The following is a 15,863-nucleotide window of genomic DNA, read 5'->3' as shown; positions in this document are numbered from 1 at the left end:
CGGGCTGCCTGATGGCTCTGTACTCTGAAACAAGAGGAGGGCTGGACTGGACAGCTCTCCTTTTGTTTCGGAGTAAATAGTCATCACCTAGCATGAAGCCCCTGGGCTTCTCATGCTGGGTGATGGCTATTTGTTCAGAAACAAAAGGAGAGCTGTGGAGTCCAGCCCTCCTCCTGTTTCAGAGTACAGAGCCATCAGCAGCAGGCAGCCGATTCATTCGAGGAGTCTGTGGTTAAAGAATTGCACTACGTGGCTCCTTCAATGAAAAGGCTGGGTGTGAGCTGGGGCACACTGGTGTCACACCTTTGGTGCGCCCAGCTCCTTCTTTTATGTAAAGGAGGGGTTGGGCGTATCAAGGTCAAGGTAATAATGCCAGTGCGCCCCAGCTCTACTTCTTTTAGCAGCCCCCACCTCTTAGGCGAGGGGGGCTCTCGATAGGGGGCGTGGTCTACCTACACCCATACTTGGGCCTCACCCCATAAATAGAGCCCAAGCCCCTCGATTTCTAATCCCACTTAAAGCACTGACTCACCCCTTTAGGTAGCTGTTGCCATCACATGGCTAGGTACTCATGCCATTTTCTAGGTATTGCCATGCTTGACTGCAGTACTCTCACCATAGATCAGGTTTTCCCATTAAATACGGATGCACTAACAACATTTGGCAAGTATTGTTATATTATGTCTAGGTACGCAGATCATGTGTCAACATGACTGCTTCCCAACATAGCCTTTCTACTTCTCCGGTCCTCCCCTGGAGTGCTTTGAAGTAGTTTCAAGGCATTATTTATAACCTAACCGTACTTAATATAGTTGGGAATATAGCTGGGAACTGCCTCCATTTCCACTACCGCCTATTTTCCTTTATTTGAGATCTATTGGCTCTTGTTTCACTTTCAATTGCAAACAAATTTTTTGAAAAATACGTTTGAAAAATACGTTACAGTAAAAGCAAAAGTAGCTTTAGCAGAAGCATCATCTAGAGGCGCGCCCTTCATTTAGAGAAATGAAATTCTGTTTAAAATGGTGTATAGTTTCGCCCTGGGCAATACTATCTAGAAACTGCTCTGCCCACAGCCGTCCTTGCTTTATCAAAATTAGCCCCACGCATTTGAAGCAAAGAAAACACAGCCACCACTGCCATTCAGGGGCAGACCCCGTCTCCTCCACACATATATAAACTTACTACTGGATATGAATATTTAACACTTGCCAGCCGGCGGCCGCCGACCTGAACCTGACAATGCTGCGGGGCCCGCCCGGGGGCGACAGGTTCCCCACTTGGCGCATGGGATGTCGTGCGACGAAGAGGAAGTGGCTGAGTGTACCGGCGGGCGGAAGTGGCCGCGGCCTGCACATGAACCAATGTGGCCGCTGTTTCCTGGCACAGGCCAGGAAACCAGGGCCCGTGAAGGAGGCGCCTTGCAGTTCGTCCACCGAGTTTCTACACCCACGGAGATCCGCGCCTGCGTTCAACGTGCATTGCAATAGTCTGTTCATCGGCAGTATTATTTTTCACGTCTTAGGCCTGCCACAAAGTGATATAAGTATTGACACTGTATTGTCAATAATAAAATACGCCGCCAGCAGCTCTGTCCTTAGGACATGACTCAAGGACACTTGTACTTATGTCTATGTGTGAGTCCACAGCAGGTTAGGATTGAGGCGTTTCAATAGAGCTGAGCTCAATGCTATCTATGTAGCAAGAGCCGTTGCAGGTCAGGCGTGACATGCATTATGAAACTCTCAACCGGGAATAGCAGACGTGGTCCAGGTTCAGATGCTTTGGCGGAGTGTTGTGCAGGTCATGTTGTTGGATTGCATTTGGTGGCTTTAGGGCAGGGATGAGGGTCAATTGAAGAGCTGTGTGGCAGGTCACAGGCCCACAAATGCAGGGACGGCTGCTGGTCAGGCTTGAGGTGTGATGGGAAAGCTGTGTGCAGGTTGCAGGACTGAGGTAGTAGGCGATGCTACGGGTAACGGTTGTTGTACATTGGCAGAGTTACCTGCAAGTCTCAGTAATAGGTACATTTGAGAAGAAGGATGCCTGGCACTGACAGTACAGATACTTTTATGGGGTAGATCTTTCGAGGAATGAGACTTTTAGTTCTTAGAAGCAGCTGCCAAGACCTGGCGTAGGGCCTGAAAGAGGGTGAGCGGCTGTCCTGATGATTGTCTTTGATCATGCAGGAGTAGGTGCAGGGAACTCTAGTCCGGTGAAAGATGAGGCGAGTTCTATTGGTGAGAGTTCAGTTCACAGCCTGGCTCGTTCCAAGGTTTGAGAGTGGGAGGCAGCAAGGTAAGACGTCAACCCGCCCACTCCTCCCACAAACCACTCAACCCCTGTCGCCATGCATTCTCTCCCCTCCACTCTACCATGCTTTTAGTTAGAAACAGGGAACATTTAAAAATCCTGCTTGGGTCTCTGTGTGCTGAAGATATCGGTACACACACATCAGCGGAGGTATGCAGAGCATCATGGCCCTTGAGTGCGCTGGGCACGCATCCACTTAAAATCGTGTACACACTACCAACGCAAATCATGTGTGCAGTGTCGAAGGAGTTTTTCTTTGTGTATGTCTTGGTATACCTGCAAAGTATGCGTCTCTGTACACTGCAGGGCATATGTGATGTACAACAAGACTCTTTTTTGCTCTAGAGCACACATGCATCTCGAGGCATATATGTACATTGGCGGGGGGGGTGTGTGTGTTAGGAAAGATTTCGTAATTGTGGGTAATTTTCCTTCCATGTGGCAACCCCTAAACTTTTTGCTTTTGTTTTTTCACCTTGATCTCGACTTTGCCAGAGAAGTGCAGCCTTCTGCCGCACTCCTCTGGGCTTTCGCTCCATTCTTACGGGGAAACTGACATGCCCTTAAGACAGTCAGTACCGGGAAACGCTGTTTTCCGTAGTTCTTTTATCATGTTGCGGCTTTTGTGCAACATGACACAAGAGGGCACTGTAAGCTAAGTTACTGCTCTCTTGGGTCTCTAGCCTTCTACAGGCCCTAGATATTCTTTTTGGATTGTAACTGATCAGTGCAAATGAATCACGGACGGGAATGGTGGCAGCGATCGTTTCTTGTGTTTTGAGCTCCTTTTGGCGTTTTAAGCGCATTTCTCGCGCTTAACCCAAAAGGGGGGCCTGGCTCCCAAAATGGCCAGACCACGAGGCTCCTTTGTCCTGTCCGCTGACCGTCTTGCTCCCTTCACCTTCCCCAGGTCGAGCCGACCCGGGGCCTTCCTTATTTGGGCATGTACTTTCCCGCGAAACACGGATGCTTTCGCGGGCTTCTACAGGCCTTGTGTGTGCCTCCAGGATGTGGGCTGGGATGTCTGGTCACAATACACATCCTGGGTGCCAGAGAGTCTAGGGTGGTATGAATGCCTGGGACCACCGTGGTCCGTGATAGGTCCACGAATGGTGTGGGTGTTGATGAGCGGATCTCCCATTGGGTCCCCTCCGTTTTGGCGAGAAGGGAACCGTGGATAAGAGGGGGCTGGAAACACCACTACCATGTCGATCTCCTGAGTTCTCACGAACGAAGGAATACAGGAGCCAAGTATCCTGCAACCACGAGGCTTAATCGAGGAATCGCTGGTGACCCGCTGAAGGACTGCTCCTCTGCTGTCGCCTTGTGAAACCCTTTTTACCTCTGATCGAACCAGAAGGCCTGTACTGGTACTTTGACCCTTGGAATAGCGGGGACAACTATTCTCGGCATCTTCACCATGTCCTGCTCGTAAGCCTTCGGAAGTGTCCCTGGGCCATCCAGCAGACTGACCAGCCTACACAGGAGTCTTGCTCTGTAACCGCCACCAGGTTGTGTTGTATTTCTAGTCCTTGTCACTCTCACACGATTCGTACACTTGGCGTTCCCAGGTCTGAAGTGAGTAGCGTACATTTGACTGAGATACACACGGCCGCTCCGTTGCCCGGCTGTGGTAACAAACTGTGCGGGTTCACTTCGTTTGGGACATCTTTAACTTAACTCTGCTGCTGCAGAAACTACACAACGCCGAGACGTCCCCTGCTCTCCTGAACCTGCCAGCGACTGAAACTGACGCGGAGAAGCCTGGGTCTGCTTGCATCGGGGACCGGTGAGTAGCATAGCTAGGAACTGGTCGCCCTCCTGCAGGAGCCCATAGCTTTTCCCCGCTGTGTCAAAACAGCACGCCTTTCCGTACTCGCGCTCTGCTTCTGCCCACAGTGGAGGCTGCGCTTGAGCCGCGGAACTCTGTTCTTCTTCATTTGTGCACTAAACTGAACTGCCTGATTCCCTCGAAGAGACTTCCCTTTTTGCCCATTGGCACCAGCGTGTGCAGGTACTTTTGAGCACAAGGCTCCACTCTTCGTAGGGCTCGGACTTCCTTTTAGTTAGGTGCCTCTGAAGGCGGACTGGGTCTAAGCATTATTTCGCACTGCCTGTTTTCCTTCCCTTTTAGGTGGACTACACATTTCGTGCATCTAACGCTATAGACTTGTTTGTATTTGTATATATATTGTATTGGTATGGTATGTGTTGGTTTACTAGAGTTGTATTGTGATTTCTCGCTACGGTCATTGTTTTAAAGGACTTGGAATAAATGTGTATATATTTTTAATATAACACCTGTTTGGAGTAGTTTGTAAGTGTCCTTGCTTTGTGTGCTCATTGCGGGCTTTCAGTCACCCTCACCCCTCTTGAGACCTAGTCTTGACCGCCGCGATCGCTACCCTGATTGGTCTGGCTTGTCCAGAGGTTACCCTGTTCCAAGTAATTAGGTTGGCCTTCTGAACTTCTGCGCCGCCAGGACAGAGTTCAGAAATCCGTCTTAACAGTGTGTACACACAACTCTAGGAATGTGTGCATTGTGAACCATTTGAGTACACTGATTGTCAGGCCTATGTGCACTGTGGATAGCACTTAAGGTCTCTGTGTTGGCTCTGGACATAATGTCATGGAGACAGTGTGGTGTGGTGTGGCAGAGTACAGTGTAATTTAGAGTGACATAATGGTATGTTGTGTTGCTGGGATTTGTGCTGTGCGCCACTGCCGTTTGTGTGGTCCCCGGGTGCTCCGGCGGATCTATGTGAGAAGTGCTTGTGTTGGGCTGGTGGGACTGCAATTTAACATCCCACCCTACATACAGTAAACAATAGAACTCTACACCTCTATAAGCAATTTACATACCACCGCCTCAGGCAATGTCCCCTAGCACCGCAGGCACATGGACACAAATACTTCTATGCATTTGGAACAGACACCCTACAAACACACCTGCACAAAGTCGCATCAACACAGCAAAGCTATCTTGCATTGTCCCTTTATCCCCATTAACCTATTATTGTGGGGCTGGCTGTGGGCACACAGCCAGTCTCAAAGGTGCTGGGAGGCCCAGTACCTTAGTGGGATTGCTGGGGTCCCCAGACATACAGTGGTTAGAGAGAGGGACCCTGTTAGGCCCTAGGGATACGGCCTGGGTGCCAGGGGCACCATGGATACCGGGACCATCCTAGATATAGGGGGCCAACACCAGCCAGGACCTGCACGACCATGATCGCACGGTGTAGGCCTGCAGGCCCAAAGTGAGAGACAGAGAAAACAGCAGGGTCGGACTGGGACGAGAAATAGGCCTGGTCACCCAAAAGAAGTGGCCCACCCCTCGCCTCACAACCCTTGACCTCTGATGACATCACCGGAAGTGGCATCAAATAGCATTGTTCCTAAGTACACTTTTTTTTAATTTTATTTTTTATTGAATTGGTTGAATTAAATCAACCTTTCAAATATTTATCACAAAGACGACAATAAAAATCTGCACAAACAATTCAAATTTCAAAACAAAAAAAACAAATTGTCCACATTAAATAATTCACCTCAATTATCAATTAATCACTCTCAGCCTTACTATACAATTTCCCTATATCTTATTTCATTCCATTTTGTAAAATATCTAAACTTAAAATGACTATAAAGAGATTAAAACAAAAATTCTATTTGACCACTTCTGTTAAATGCCTACATTTTTCCCTATTTGAGATCACAGTTTCATTATCGTTCTCCAATTTTAGGCTAACCAAAGAAATTACAGCAGCTATTTGGATTGGCGAATAAGAACTATTCGGTATAATTGACCAACATCGGTCTGGTTCCTGAATGCCAAGATATTGACAATGTCTTGAGAAATTAGTTTTTCTCATTTCAACTAGAGCCAGACATGGGGTTAGTTTATGTTTCAGAGTTTCCGGGATAGTTTCTGAATTACAGAAGCGGCAGTAGCTATCTTGTCTTGTTATTATTTTTCGTTTCAAGAGCAGGGCTCGAGTTGGCGTGAAATTAGAGCGCAATATTTTGGTGAGGGTGCTCCAATGAGATATGCTGGTAAGGATCTCATTTTCTTTGGTGGAAAACGCTCAAAATCCCCATCTACATAAAGTCGACATAACTCACACGTCTTAATCCAATCAGTGCTGTAAATTTAATTTGTTGCCTTATCAGGGTTATTAATTAGCATATCAATTGTTGCATCTGCATTAGCAAGAACGGAGTATACCCTGTTGGTCCAAAGGCGTCGAAACTTATGATTAGTTGTAGACATATATGCGGTCAATTCTTTTAAGATTACATTATTTACAGTAGATATTAATCATTTTCTGAACAAAGAACATAATCGCCACTCATATAAGGCTTGGAGGGAGATTAGGCCCAGCTCATATCGAAGCCAGGAGCACGGTATGGAAGGTGGTAAAGATAATACTTTTTTCCAATAGCGGGCTTCCCATTTATCAAAAATACATTTAGTGGTTACAGCAAGAGTTTCTAAGCCGTATAGAATGCATGGGACAGCTTTTTGGGTCCACTAGAACCAAGCTGGTTTAACTGAGAATTTTCCATACCTGTGCATAACTATCCTGGATTGTTATATTGCAGTGTCTAATCTCTTCTCCACTTGTTCAAGATGGGCTATTGGTTGAATTAAGCCTTCAAAAATCATACCCAGGTAGATGTATTGAGGTACTAACTCTAGTTTTATTTGGTGTATGTGCCATGAGTATTTATTACAACCATTGCTTTTAGGTGAGTACATGCTTATTTGGGTTTTATTCGTATTTATTAATAGTTCATTGATCACTATGTAAGAATTAAGTGTCGTGAGTAGGTTCTGCAGACCACTCTGGGTTTTTAAAATTAAGACCATACCATCAGCATACATCAAAGTGTGTATTTGCTCATTATTGATCTTGGGAGAGTCAGAAACCACCTTGTTGAAAACATGAGTCATGTCGTGACTAAAATAGTTGAAAATAGCAGATGCCAAGAGGCACCCCTGTTTCAACCCACGAGCGGTTACAATGGGAACTGACAGAATCCCATCCAAAGATAAGCGGACACATATCGATGTGCTTGAATTTAGGGCATAAATGATCTCAGATAAGGTAGTGGGGCATCGATCTCTCTTTAACTTGTCAAACAGAAGGACTTGTGAGACAGAATCGAAGTCGGAATTTAAATCTACAAAAGCAAGATATAATGGTTGTTTACTTTCTTGACAGTGGGATTTTATGGCGTTTATAGTTATTAAATTAATTTGAGTACCCATGCCCGTAAAAAATCCTGTCTGCTGAGGATCTCGACAGTTGTTAGCTAAGGTCCACTTGTTGAAATCGTGCAGCACAAATTTAGAAACATTTGTCCCTGGGGAGTCTAATAGAGCAATTGGTCGATAAGTCTTTGCTGCAGATCTATCCCCTTTTTTAAAGATCGGGATGATCACAGAGTATTGCCAAGAGGTCGGGATGGATCTAGAAGACACAACTAGTTTAAAGATGCGATATAGAATACGGGCCCACTCTATAGAGTTGCTTTTAAGTGTGTCATTCGAAATGCTGTCTGGGCCAGATGCTCTGGATGAACTGGCCTTTCTGATGGTGTCTTCAATCTCAGCTAGGGTGAAGTCTAGATACCATCTGGCCTCAAGTGATTGCACATAGTTTGCTTCTTTAAATGTGCTGTCTGCATATAATGCTGAGAAATATGCAACCCATTCAGCGTCATTTACTGCATTGAGCTGGGCTTCTGCTTGTCTGATGTTTGAATGGTTATCAAGCAGGTGCCACACCTCAGCCGAATTTTTATTACTCATTGCAATTGCCATATGTTCACTATCTCTCTGAAACATTAATGATTTATGGCTTGTTATCCAGTTTTTATTTTATATCAGGTTTTAGCCAATGTTAGTTCTTGTCATCGGGACTGTGAATGCGAAGAGATGATCATTCTTTTTAGCTGTCTAAATTCTCTTCGTTTGACCAAAATGGCCTGATGAAAGTGATGTTTATGTTTGACTTGTGCCTTAATCGGCAGTGTATTGGTGTGAACAAAAGGCATTAAAATCTCGGTATATTGCAGCCCCACTCTGGGCATATCCGATGTAAAAGACGCTCAAATTCACAAACCCTTAGATTAGTCCATTGTATTCTTGTTATTTCATTATTAACCCCGAACCCAACATTCTCTGTACATTCCCTAGACTTCAGGTCATTCCAAGCAACAGAGATGGCGAGCAGTTTGCGATCACTATACGATTGCGTGCTAATTTCTAGCTTCTGTATTTTTTTGAACGGACTCTGATCAGCATATATATAATCAATAGTGCTAGAAAAAGTGTTACGAAACCATGTAGTTTGGGGTGGGAAATCACCAGTAACTGACCCATTAACCATCTGAAAATCTCTCTCTGTCATAAAGCTTTGCCAAGTGGACACTGCATTGGTCAGCCACTTTGGATTATGGCAATCTAGATTTAGATCTCCCATGATAATCGCATGAGAGATTGAAGCCGAAGTATTAATCAACTCCAAATGTCTATCAGACCGTCATAAAAAGCGGCATCAGGCCAAGCCATCAGATTTCTATAGACATTAAGAACAGCCAAGGATTGGGCAGCAAATGTCACTTTGACTAGTTGTAAATGGATATTTTCAACAGTCCAATGTGCAATGGACAGACCTCTTGTGCGATTGACCGCTATAAGGAGACCTGATGTGGGTCATCCTCTAGTTATCAAGGCTGGAGAGAGAACAATATCATATCCATCCCAGATTGGAGGCACAGTAAACCAGGTTTCTTGGAAGACCAAAATATCAAAATCAGTGGACAGGGATTGAATAGAAGATTGAAGATGAGCATGATCTCTCGTATTCCAACTGACGATTGTCAACACTTGTTGGTCTGGTGTGTTTAATGGTTAATATCTTCGCAAGTTTTGAGGGTCAGTAGTATTAACATTATTTGCTGAATGACTCAGATAAATGTTTGATTTAGGTATCTGGCTCTTAATTGAATTTGGAGGAAATTTTGGCTCTTGGGCAAGTAGAAAGCCCATCTCAAATAGGGCCATTTTTGCCTGCCAAACTATATTAGCTAATACCCAGATGGGATCCATAGTCTGACAATTAATGAAGATGTGTTAGAAATTAATTCAATCTGTTCAATATCTCTCGACGTAACGTCTTGAAGTTCAACCACATCTTTAAAGATATTCAAGATGCTACGTCTATTCAAATCATACATCGGAAATTGTCCTTTTCTACATTTCAAAATGAATGAGAATGGAGCATCATTATCCGTCAGAGGTGGTAGTTTAGTAGAGGCATTAGACCACTCATGATTCATAGTATTAAAGCTAGTCTTTTTTCCATTTGGATAGGGGGGATTCTGGGGCCACACATAATTCGTAAGTGTATCATGGATAGTGAGATGAGACTCAAAAGGTATGCACGTTGGATGAGGGATGTTAGTTGTTGGGGGCTGAGTTGAGTGAGTTAAGACTCGCTGAGGATCTTTTGGACATGGGAGCTGTTCCATCAAATATGCATCCACTGCCCGCTTTAATAGATCAGTAGCTATAAGTCCCTGGTCCTTAGTAAGTGAAGATGGCAGCAGCTGAGTAAGTTTAGAAGTAGTTTTGGTGCCATCAGAGCCAGGGAGTATGGGAATTTGAGGCACAAACTCTGTTTGGGCAATAGTCTCCATGAGAGTATTGAGAAGAGCGTATTGAAGTCTATTTTGGTTTTTACGAGTCACCTGGTCAGCACTAAAAGCAACCGTAAGAGTTTCAGGTGCCTCAGGTTCCTGTGGCAAAATACTTGACACAGCCGGAGCTGATGAAGACACCCGGGTTGCATGTTGGAAGAGTATGCCAAAGGGACAGAACCTCAAATAGCTTTGAAAAAGGCATTGAGAGTACTTTTGACGCCTCTACGATCCAGGAGGTTTTTAGATTTTTTCAACATTGAAAGGTGTTTGTGGGGCTTCGGTCGAGAAGGCCGTTTGCCCCTAGTACCCAAAATATGTTGGACTATTGGAACTGACTCACACAACTCTGATTCCTCGTGAGCCACTGCTTTGAGAGGGTCTTGAGGCTCATTAGCCTGCACACTTGAATCATCCCATTCATCGTCAACTAGACAAATGATTTTTCTAAACTGCGGCAGCTGGGTGGAAAACGGGCCTTGGGTTGGCTTACAAGGGGCATGATCATTCAAAATTGCCACAAATAATCACAGATTGATCAACATCCTTTGGCGAACTGGGAGCTGATGGCTGGAAAATTGTGTGCAAATGATTGTGATTTTGGGTCCATAAAAAATCGTCTCTAATTGGGCTGCCTGCTTCTGTAGTTTTTTGTTTTTGTTGGAAAGCCATGTTTTTGTTTTGGCTCTAAAAGTCCAAAAGGAGGGTTCTGATCTAAGATTTAAGTGTATAAGCTACAAACACCATAAACCCAAATACAGTTTAACTACACTACTGAAGAGCTCACCAAGAAACCTCAGCGTTATAAAACAGACCCAAGTTAGAGCAGAAAGCAAGACCACGGCTGCCGCGCCGCAGCGAAGCGCCAAAACGGAACTTAACGTGAATTTGCTTGTGTGCGTGCACTGTGCGCGTGCGCTTTGCGCGTCAGAGCAGTTTTTGAACACGTTGAGCACAGAGATTCCTGGGCGGGCCAAAGCAGCCTGTCAATCACAGGCAGCACCAGTAAAGCATTGAAAACAAACAAATAACACGATCAGGCAGAGTCAATCAGGCAGAGTTTCCAGCAGGCAGAGTCACTAATCAGGCGTTGTAGCTTAAGTCAACTGCGTTCATTAGAATCAAAGGGAATCACACAAGTCCATGAAACACGATCCGTAGCAGAGAACCAGCAACGAAGTACAGCGTCCAGCAAGGAGTTCCAGAGGCAAAGCGGAACTTAACGTGAACTTGCACACACACTGTGCGCATGAGAGTAGTTTTTGAACACATTGAGCACGAAGTTTCCTGGGCGGGCAAAAGCAGCCTGTCGATCATAGGCAGCGCCAGTAAAGCACTGCATTCATTAGAATCAAAGGAAATCACACAAGTCCATGAAACACGATCCGTAGCAGAGAACCAGCAACCAAGTACAGCGTCCAACAAGGAGTTCCAGCGGCAAAGCGGAACTTAACATGAACTTGCTCTTGCGCTAAATTACTGTGAATCCAAGCAGACGTCCAAGGCCAAATGATAATATGCTATTGTATAGCACTTACGCTTAAGCTCTTTTTTTATAGAACAAATATGCATACAATATCACCCAACCTGTGTTGGTACTCATTTATAGACCCAAAAAGGATGAAAGGCTTTCTGAAAGAAAAAACAATGTGATTTCTTTTTGTTTTCAATTTTATTTTCTTCCAAACCGGCCCAGGCATGGCCAGAAACCGGCCCTCCAATCCACAGTGACGATTTCGGTCCGGCCACGGGCCGAAAGGCCGAGGGGCCAATCCGACGCTGGACAACAGTTCCATTATTGGAGTCTGCAGCCATTCTGTGGCACGTGTAGGCAAGGGCTTCTTTTAGTAGGTCGGGCCGTGACACAGTCATGGCCCATCATAAAAGGGCAATACACTTGTGAGGGACTCCTCCTTTTTTGTAACGAACAAAACAAAAGTTACTGAAACATAAATGATTCCCCCCATTACAGACCGACAATACTTGTACCACCTCGGAAATGTAGAGTAGACAAATGAAATACACATAGAGACTCAGGCAGTGCAGACATAGAACACATATTGAGCACTCTAAACAAATTCAGCAGGTGACAGTCATGGTTGGCGAACTGCTCGTGGTATGTTGGCAGTTCTACCACATTTTACAAGACCCTTTATTAAACTCGGGTAGGTGGAACTTCAACCACTGAATGACGCCATTGTTAGCTGCTGGCACCATTTAGAGCATGCCTACAAACTACGGGAGCACAGCTCTGCATCCGTTTAACTGGGACTACTTTAAGCATATCATTAACATGCAGGCTCACAGGATCTAAACACATGTTTACTGAGTCTTCTCCGAGCATTTGCAGGACTGCAGGAGACCAGTTCATTTTGCTTGATGTTGGGGCTGGCAGCGAGACGCGGGTAGCAGGGCGCCTAGGTTGCGCCACATTCAGGTTTCCCCAGGCGTGAATGTCTCTGGGTGTTGACAGGGATGGGGTTCGGAGCCTGTTACCCCCCTTTCTGGCAGGAGGCCTTGCAGCACACCTCCCGACCTCAAGAGCACTCTCATGGGGAGAGAGCCGCAGCCAGGTAGGTGCCTTGTGAGGCGGAGGGGCTGCTGGTGGAGTCCTTCACTGTGGTGCGAGCACTGGGGCGCTTTTTTGTGCGCATTGCTTAAACCAGTACTGAGCACCTTGAGTGAGGTGTGATGAGGGTGTTCTTTTGTTGGCCTTACACATGAGCTGTTGGAATGGCCTGCTAGCATTGGGGGGCGTTCAAGCACTCACACAGAGCTGAAACCCTCTTGTGCCTTTGCATGTGGCAGTTCACTTTACCACCCCCTCTCAGGCAGGGGTTGTTGGCATGACTCTGAGGCAACCACACCGCAGGGATCCTTCTCTTTGTCACCATTATTGTGGGGCTGAACATGGGCACGCAGCTATTCTCACAGGTGCTGGGGGCGCATGATCTATGTGGGGTTGCCGGGGTCACCCAGACTTATGGTGGTTACAAGGCAGGACCCTGTCAGACCATAGGGATATGGCCTGGGTGCCAGGGGCAGCATGGATGCCGGGAGCATCCTAGATGGAGGGTGCCTGGGCTGGACCCAGGGCACCAGGCTGATCTGGGGGGGCCCAGACCAGCAGGAACCTGCAGGACCATGATCACATGGTGTGGGCCTGCAGGCCCAAAGTGAGAGACAGAGACAACAGATCCATTCTTGGAGTCTGCAGCCGTTCTGAGGCACCTGTATGCAGGGGCTCCTTTTATTAGGTGTCATGGCCCATCATAAAAGGGCAATACACTTGAGAGGGACACACCATCTCAAAAGGGTCACACACTTAAAGGGTCACACAACACAATGACACCTGTGTAACCTCCGGCTCAAATGGGGTCCTGACGGGTAGGGGGTTATATGTATATTTAGATAGAGGGGGATAGAGAAGGGAAGAAATGAAAATAACCACAGACACAGTGAAGGGATTGTAAACATTTTATTTAATGTGGATGTGTTTGCCTTACTTACCTGACTGTACCACCTTTCCCATAGGGCATCAAGGAAGTGGTGAGCTGTATATGTCAGCTGCAGCCAAGCACAGATTTGCCTTTGTGAGGGGTGTAGCCGGGCTGAAGAAATGCCCCGGCCTGGGGCCACATTAGCAGGGTGGCCTGAAATGCGTGGCTTGGCTTGAGAGGCAACAGCCCACCCGGACCAGGCACTGTTCCATTTGGGCTTACTGCACAAAATTACACAGACTCACTTTTCAGTGGAAAAGGTTGCTTTAATGTGACAGGCCACAGCTCACAAAACCGCTAACCTGGTTCTGTGTCCTTATTGACTAACATATCCAATTTAACAATTGCCAAACAAATAAATAAACAATTTAAATTCCCCAATAAAAAAATAAATAAACAATTTAAATTCCTTCCTTCCTGCCCCTTGCTCTCTCCCCTTCCCTTAAATTCCTCTCCAACTTCATTCCCGCTTTCTCCCATCTTCTCCCTGAGGCCATGCGCTTCCTTCTTTAATATCTCTTCCTCCTCTTTGTACCCCTGGAGTAGCCCGTTCATTCAAACAACACCCCCCCCCTTTACAGTGCTATTACCCCATTGTGCTTCCCCCACCCCTCTTCCAAAGGGCCATGTCTCTGGCACCAACAAATCCACCCCTGTGGTGCTCTTTCTGCCCCAACCCTTCCCTACCCAACTTCTCCTCTACCTCCAACTCTTTACCATATCCTCCACAGCCAACCTAATATCACCCAGATAATACATGTTCCCCAATAACGTCAAATGCACCCCAACCTACCGAAATAATGCAAAGTACTCGTAAATGATCTCCTGGTGCGCCAGCGTTTGTACCCCCCAGGATCCACAAAACGTCACCATCTCCCCGTTAATCGCTTTCCTCGTCCTTTCTACTGCACCTTCCTTCACAGCCCCCCTCCTTTCTCTTCTTGGCAATAACTTGATCCAAACCAACCCCACCTCGGGCCATATCTCCTTTAACCAATTCAGGTCCCTTTTAATCTTTTTTAGCAGTGACACCCCTGTATCCATAACTAGATTGTTCTGCCCTGCATGCAAAATTGTTGCTGCTGGAACCCCATGACACTGCCTCCAACCCGCTAGCATCGGCAGCAGTTGGCCCCACCTACTCCCCCCTACCCCTAACTATCTCACTAAAGCAATGTTATAACTACAATCCAATTGGGTCCCAAAAATTCTTTTTTGCTGCATAGTTAAATGGGCAGGGAAAGCCCTGCCCATTTAACTATGGAGTATCCACATATCCAGATCTTCGGCAACACACCACTCCTCCGTGCCACATCTGAAAGAGATTTTTTTTAATGAGCCTTCTCTCCACCAACTGCATCCTCCCCCCCCACCAACCCCATAATCTCTATCCTTTACCAACCGGCCCCATTACCCAGCTCTCTAATGTATCCCTTGTATTTTGCCGATTTGCATTGCCCCAAAATGTTAACCTTCTCTTCAGATAGACCCATCCTACTACCTTCCGATGCCACCCCCATCCTAAAAGAATGAGTACCAAAATCTTCAGCTCTCTCCACCAAGCCAACAGAGCCCTCCTCATGACCCCCAGAACTTGAGCTGCCGTCACCTCAGTCCCATTTTCATGCTGGAAAACCAAACCCTCTCTTCCCTTACATGTTTCCCACCACGATGCTACCACCCTCACTGGACACAACTCTTTACTACCTCTATCCAGAAGCACCCAAAAGCACTGGCCTTTCTGATCCGTCTTTGATCTGCAAAACCTTATATCTACGCCTATTTCTGATAAGTGTACATCTCCCCATCTTAGACTTCCTTCACCTCTTCTACCCGCTACCAGTTCCGACACCCTAGATGCCCCAAAGAACAACCAAATGTAACAGGTCGAAAACATGTCCCTCTCCCATGATGACCAGCATACCCCCCTCCCCAGAAACCTTGGACAACCTCAATAAGAGGGCCACTGAAACTGGTCTCCTGCAATCCTTACCCTTCCTTTTTTCCTTTGCCCATCCTTCCAACATCCTACATGCCATTTCACCGGCACTGGGCTGAAAGCCCCAAAACCATTTCCCATAAAAAACAATGCTTGCCAATTTCCCTACTATCGTTGCCCTGGACCAACCCCATGATCCACGTTGCCCTGGATACACCCCAGTATAAAATCAACCACATCATCCATTCTTCTCTCCTCCAGATCCTCCATGCACTTCCAATTGCACGCTCCCCCTTTTATAAAGCCCAACCATGCCCTCATGTACACAGTCCTAGACGCTTGTAGATGTTAAAATGTACTTTCATATTCTGCAACTCTCTGCCCCACAACTCCATTGCCACTAA

This window comes from Ambystoma mexicanum, chromosome 1p (assembly GCF_040938575.1).
Source record: "Ambystoma mexicanum isolate Mex_15411 chromosome 1p, UKY_AmexF1_1, whole genome shotgun sequence".
Classification (NCBI taxonomy): domain Eukaryota; kingdom Metazoa; phylum Chordata; class Amphibia; order Caudata; family Ambystomatidae; genus Ambystoma; species Ambystoma mexicanum.
The sequence above is the reverse complement of the archived record's forward strand: the minus strand, read 5'-3'. Positions refer to the sequence as shown.